The 7,080-nt window shown below is 37.2% G+C and overlaps 1 pseudogene across 1 annotated transcript; it reads right to left on the minus strand.

Annotated features, from left to right (window-relative positions):
• Nucleotides 1-3,371: 3,371 nt before the first annotated feature.
• Nucleotides 3,372-4,301, minus strand: LOC309860631 (small ribosomal subunit protein uS5 pseudogene; annotated as a pseudogene). Its single transcript has one exon. The product of its transcript is annotated as a small ribosomal subunit protein uS5 pseudogene (transcript).
• Nucleotides 4,302-7,080: the final 2,779 nt, after the last annotated feature.

Consider the following 7,080-nt stretch of genomic DNA (forward strand, 5'->3'; position numbering starts at 1 on the left):
ATTTCTTTGAGCAGAGTAATCAAGCCATTTTACAATCTTTATTGATCATTTTAACATCATACTTAATCCCATTTTGTCTATCAAATCTTGTTAATGGTTTTTCTTTGTGTGCTTTGTTACATTTTGCTATGTTCAAGACATTATATTTGAAACTCTTATTGAGTAGGGATAATTAAGAGCTATAATAATGGTATGGTCCTCCTTGGTAGGATTTTCTCTTATATCTGAGACTCTACAAGACAATCATACTCCAAATTCAGTGATTGACTTTCTCAGTTTACACAGAAGGCAAGGTAGGCTATAGTCTTATTTCTGCTTCTCCTTGTGCTTTGTGGATCTCAAGTTAAATTTGGGTTGTACCAAAGTCCTCAAATTTGATTGCTGCTGGATTTTGAATTTTGTTTCTCTAGTATCAAGAGTCTATGAACAACACAGCTCAGTGTGTTTTAGCAGTTTCAAATGCTCTCATAGCTAAAATGGCTTCAGGGCATATATCTCTAGGCTCTCATTGTATTTCGTATTTTGGCCCAGTAATCCCTCACTTATTTTTATAATCATTCTGATATTTTTAACTTTAAAAGCTATTTTGTCTGGATTTTTAGTTGTCTTAAGTAGGAGTTTTTAGATCACCATTACTAGAAGCAACAACAAATATACATGAAAATATCTGCAGTAGTTTATCACATCTTTATGGCTTTGAACTTCCATAAGCTGAGGCATCCTTCTCTAATCACTTAGGCAAACTCCAATTCACCCTTTAAAACAACCCAAGAATTGCTTCATTTAAGAACATGTTCAGGGATGACTCTTCCCCACTGTTCTTACCAACATTCCCACACACTCTTTGCTACCCAAAGCTTGTTTATGAACTTTCGTTAGGTATATCAGCGTGACCAGAATTTTGCTCTATTGTATTTTTGTCCTTTAGAGCTTTAATTAAATATGAATTCCATAGAAAGTCTGTCCCTTTTCTTTCAAACCTGGGTTAGTTATTTCTTCTCATTCTTTGTCAGAAGTTACTTTATTAGAGAAACTTATAGCTCTATTGTGACTTTGGAGCCTTTACAGTTTTTCGACTGGAAAAATCACCCATCCCTGAGATTTTTACGCAGCTTCCTAGCTGATATTATTCAGAAATCTGTTCAAAGCAGACTTTTTCAGGAAGGCCCTTTTGGACCACTCAGTTAAAAAACCTCTTCTCAATCACTGCTCTTTTAAAAATGTGCTTATTTAGTTCAAATATGCATCTCTATTAAAGAAAAATCAGTACGTTTTTTTTTTTAAAGTTGGCTTACCTATTATCTATCTCTCCCATTAAAATGATTCCTCTGGGCTGGGGTTTTGTTGTGCTCATCTTAGGCCAGGCACTCAATAAATTGTCTCTGAATGATTGAATTGTTTGACTCCCTTGCTAGATTCTCAACTTCATGAGGCCAAGGATTGTTCTATTCAGTCCTTCTTTATCCTCAATGTCTGTTATATTGCAGTCACTTACATGACTAATGGGAAAAATCACACAAAGAAAGAGTTAAAACTACATAAAAACCCCGTAGGTTCAATAACACAAAGCTTTCTAAAATTATTTAGCCCAGGAATTGAATACTGGCTGCACTTTTGATTTTTTTTAAATGGTATTGAATTTAATTTAAATGGAAATACTGGAATGGTAGAATAATAAAAAAATTATAAAAGCAACTTGCTCCTTAAAGTAAGAATTATATAGGACATCTCTTCTAGAAGCAAAATTTTCAAATGACAAACATCTGAAAGCATAGAAGGAGAAGTAAGAGTGTGAATTGTATTTCAATGCTCTTTTCTTTATATTCAACAAACAGCTTCATTCACACACCTTTCCAATTTTTTCAACTCTTTTGACAAAGCCTTCAGAGGAGTTACTGCTGATGACAACCATCACAGCCTAACAGGAGAAATTTTATAAAGAAAAATAATAGCATGTTTTTCCCAAATTGTTAAGGATATGGTGAAGCTCTGTCGGATTCAAAGGAGGAATGTGCAATTCCATGCTATATATAATAATAACTTGTTTTAATAGTGGCTTTGCAATTTTTCAGATATATCCATTTACTGAAACCACTATCAAATAAACAAAAACAAACAAATGAACAGGGGTTCGAGACAGAAATTATCTAATCTAAAAATAGCACATGTTCACAGAATACACAACACATATCCCAAGTACTACTATAGGTTTCAAGCAATAGTCAAAACAATAGTAAACATGATTCAGACCCTACCAGTCAAATCATAAATGGGACCTTAACTGTAAATCCTTAACTTTAGATCAAAGCGGGTAATTGGGGGCTGAAGATACATTATAGAACTAATATGTTATAGAACTCCTCTGAAATGAGTCATTTATTCCATCACTTTTCCTGCACAGCTGCTGACCCATGTTTTGGTTCCTGGAAATAGCTGCTACCCTGTCATACTTCTTAAAAGCACATATATTGATAACTCTACTCATTCCTCCATTCCTCTGTGACTGTCACTGTGTTAAAATGTGGAGTCAGCTGACTCACTTGTGATGGTAATAAAGTAGATGAGTTTGCAAAGTATTTTGTTATTTCTAAAAATGCAAAAACCAAATTACATTGAAATCATAAGGGGTGTTTCAGGGAGAGCTGTAGGATGTGGTTTCTTGTGTAATCCACAGAGATTAGCTCCAACACATATTTAAACTCTGCTCTAGGAGCAACCTTAGTGGTAAAGCAAGAAGATAAACAGATGTATACACACCCTGGCACAAAATTATCACTTATGTTTGGCTTCCTAGTCTCCTCGTGTTACTTATTTATCTTAACTTCTCTCTGAAATCAGGGAACACAGAATCTCAATCAGTAGACATTTTTCTACTGAATTACCCAATAGTCCGATCATACCCCTAATACTTTTTAAAATTATTTCACTCATAATCCCAAATCTGCTTTGCTTCCTCATCTTAGTACACTGTAATTTGATTTCAAAATGAGGACAGTTGTCAGTAATGCCACATTCATTCATCTATTTTACAATTCCATGTGCTTATAACTATGAAGATATGTTAATAACATCCATTCCAATAAGCCACCCTAAATTTATTATCATGAAACAAGACCTCAAGAAAGAGAATTCAAAATCATCCATGTATTTGCAACTTATTGCAATAAAGCCTTTATCAATAGACTTCCCTGTGCACATGGTGGTCAAATTGCTGGTGAAAACCAGCCAGATCTATTACAAGCTTTCTCATGGCTTCTAGGTAACCCAAGTGAGCCTTTATTGATACTGGGAAGGGATAAAGCAGGGAAGGGATAAACAGTGCTATAAGATTTGGCTAGACAAAAGTAATGACTCTCATTACAAAGTGAGTATTTTTTTTTCAAGCTTTAGTTCAGTTTATTTTTCTTGTATAAAACTATGTAGTAGCCACAGCTGGAGCCTGGGTCCTCTGAACAGAGACTCTGGTGTGGGTCTTCACAAGATGGTCCGTGAACTCCTGATAGGGAGACTTGGTGAACACAGTCTCCTTCCAGAGATCAGGGGTGAGATAGCTGTAGGTCTTGGAGATGGCATCGAAAGTAGCCTTGGCAAAGTTCCCTAGGGTGGCAGTGCAGCCCCTGGCCGAGGTGTAGCAGTCGTCAATACCAGCCATCATCAGCAGTTTCTTGGGCACAGGGGCCGAGACAATGCCAGTGCCTCTGGGGGCGGGGATGAGACGCACCAGCACAGAGCCACAGCGGCCAGTCACCTTGCACGGGACAGTGTGGGGCTTGCCGATCTTGTTCCCCCAGTAGCCTCGCCGCACAGGGACAATGGAAAGCTTCGCCAGAATGATGGCTCCGCGGATGGCAGTGGCTACCTCCTTGGAACACTTGACATCCAAACCGACGTGTCCATTGTAATCTCCGATGGCGACAAATGCCTTGAACCTGGTCCGCTGGCCCGCGCGCGTCTGCTTCTGCACAGGCATGATCTTCAAAACCTCGTCCTTGAGGGAGGCTCCCAGGAAGAAGTCGATGATCTCAGACTCCTTGATGGGCAGGGAGAAGAGATAGATCTCCTCCAGGGACTTGATCTTCATGTCTTTGACCAGGCGGCCCAGCTTGGTGACGGGGATCCACTCCTTGTCCGCGGCCTTGCCCCCGCGAGCTCCGCGGCCTCGGCCCCGGCCCCCACCACGGCCCCGGCCCGCCCCGGCCCCGGATGCCGCTGCCGAAGCCACCGCGGAAACCGCCGCGGCCTCCCATTCCAGGGCCCCCGGGCCCTCCGGGCCCTCCCGCAGCACCGGCGTCATCCGCCATTTGGTGTTCTCTCGGAGAGGAAACAAAGTGAGTATTTTAAAGCAAAAGAGCCTGTTGGGAATATTGTTTTATAAAATAGTGGTTTTTTTTATTAACTTTTTAAAATTCAATTAGGTAACATATAGTGTACCAATAGTTTCAAATGTAGATTTCAGTTATTCATCCATAGCATATAATAGCTAATGCTCAGTACTTACTGTTATAGCTTCTTGAAAGCAGAATTTTAACCCACTGAGCCACCCAGGCGCCCTTGAAAGCAGAATTTTAGATCACATTTTCTGATTACTTCCATGTCGTACAACACTTTCCTGCTAGCAACCTTCAAAACATACTGTTTGTTAGAGGAATTTCTTTAATAATAAATAAATAGGAATTCATTTAAATTTATAAATATATAAAATAAATAGGAATTTATTTAAATTTATTTAAATATTACACACTGTTTCATTGTTCATAAATAAGGTGATGATATTATAGCCATTAGTTGGTAGCACTGATATATCACTATCTTTTTACTTCTCAGTGCATTCTCTTTACACAAATAGATATATATTTTAAAAAATGTGAATCTGTGGCAAACTTGTAAAAAACCCTATACAGTAAAGTTTATCATTTTAAGTAATCTCAATTATCTTCCTCAATTGTGATAGTATATCCTTCTATCTAGGCCAGATATTGTATGAGGGATTTGAAGAGACATACTTTTCTAAATTTCACTTTTCTCATCTGCAAAATGCTTATCATGATCCTACAAAAAAATACACTTATAATTTTTTGATGAAAATTTATTTATTTTAAGATTTTATTTCTTTATCAGAGAGAGTGGGCGAGAGAGCAAGCACAGGCAGACAGAATGGCAGGCAGAGGTAGAGGGAGAAGCAGGCTCCGGCCGAGCAAGGAGCCAGATGCGGGACTCGATCCCAGGATGCTGGGATCATGACCTGAGCCAAAGGCAGCTGCTTAACCAACTGAGCCACCCAGGCATCCCTTTTGATGAAAATTTAATCTGTATAAACAATATATTTGCTGTAATGCGTGGTTCATGGAAAACATCTTTTTTAATTATAAGCAGTATTAGAAATTAAGTAAATGTGTCTATAATATTTAAAGTTTTAACACATAATTCCACTGCTTTGCCTTATTTTCTCAAATCCCTTTACCACTTTCACTGACAGAGTCAAATGTACTTTTTCTACTAGTAGCCAGCTCTTTGTCTTTTGTCAGAAAGATGCCCTTGTGAATTATTTATAATAGAGATATTAGCAATAATAATAATAATAATAATAATAATAATAAATAGCCATGAAAATGTTAAAAAAAAAGTTTTCTTAACTAATTAGGGTTCTTAGACATCAATTAGAGGAACCACCTCGGGCAAGCAAATTAATCTGCAAGACATTCCCAGAATTAACAAGTCAGTCAGATACAGGGTTGTCTGTAGACTGAAAAGAACTAGGTTTGGAAAATAGGTAAGGACAGTGAAAAAAGTGATCAAATTTTTGGGCAAAATAAACTCTTAGGTGTCCTTTCAATGGAGTCCTGTTCATTATGTAGCAGAAACTCTGGAGATTATCTCAATCCATTGGAGTCACCCCGTTTATTAGCTTGCTATTGACAAAGTTATTTACAAACTGTAGAGCAAGAGGTTATAATGGAGAAAACTGATGGTAATGCACAGGATTCTTGTTAACAATAATGCAAGTTAGTGATTTTTCATTAGAAAACATAAATTCTATAACCCAAATTATGGGCCCAGAGCACTTCTGCTGCACAACTCTGCTTATATCCCAAATAACCATGTGAACTAGTTTTAATATCTGCTTCTCTTATTAATTTTTGAATAAAAATTCTTGACACAAGTATTTTATAATTGTGTGATAATCATGAATTTAATTTTTGGAGAACAAAACACACTTTAGCATAACTAGGTTTGTTCACAGAACCAGCCTTGATAACACACTTCTATATGTTAGAAATGATGTAATAAATGTAGAATATTGGGCACTTGTTTGGTATTCTTTGCCATGTTTTGCACTATCTAAAAAGAGATCAGTGAACTTGGACTGGAGTTAGTAGACATGGAAGAAAATAAAATATTACAAAGAAGAATACTCTGTGGTCCACAACCTAAACGGCCTGGGATTCCCATCATTTGGATCCCTGTAGCTTTACAGAAGTCAATTAAATTTTTGTATCTCTGATTAAAGTTGTTTCCCCAGTACTTTTTCAAACATCTCTTGTATTGTTTCCCAGAAAAAAAGGGATTTTGCACATGTATCTGCCTTTGTCTCTGGTCATGATCTCAGTCAGGATCCTGGGATCGAGCCCCATATCGGGCTTCCTGCTCATTAGGGAGTATACTTCTCAGTCTCTCTCTGCAGCTACATCCCCCTGCCCCACTCATGCTCTCTCTCTCTCAAATAAATAAATACAATCTTTAATTTTTTAATTAAAAATAAGATAAATAAATTAAAATAAAAAGTCTGGGCTTACTGCCCCATTTAGCTCCTTTTGTTTTTTTGAGTTGTATTTAAAGCAGCATGAGAGAACATGAGGCTCTCAAACTTAAAAAAAAAAAGGAAAAAATTGAGTTTTGTTAGGATTTAAGATCTTGTCTGCTAGACAAAAACGTTGGCTTTGTTAACATGTGAAAATTATCAAAAGGGAATAAGATAGAATTCTAATAATTTTTGTAGAAATTAAAAATTTTCTCCAACCCAATTACATACAGACCCATTAAGTAAATTCATTCCAATGTCCCAAACCAACCTTTTCTAAT

Source organism: Mustela nivalis (assembly GCF_964662115.1).
Source record: "Mustela nivalis genome assembly, contig: HAP1_SCAFFOLD_75, whole genome shotgun sequence".
NCBI classification, from domain to species: Eukaryota; Metazoa; Chordata; class Mammalia; order Carnivora; family Mustelidae; genus Mustela; species Mustela nivalis.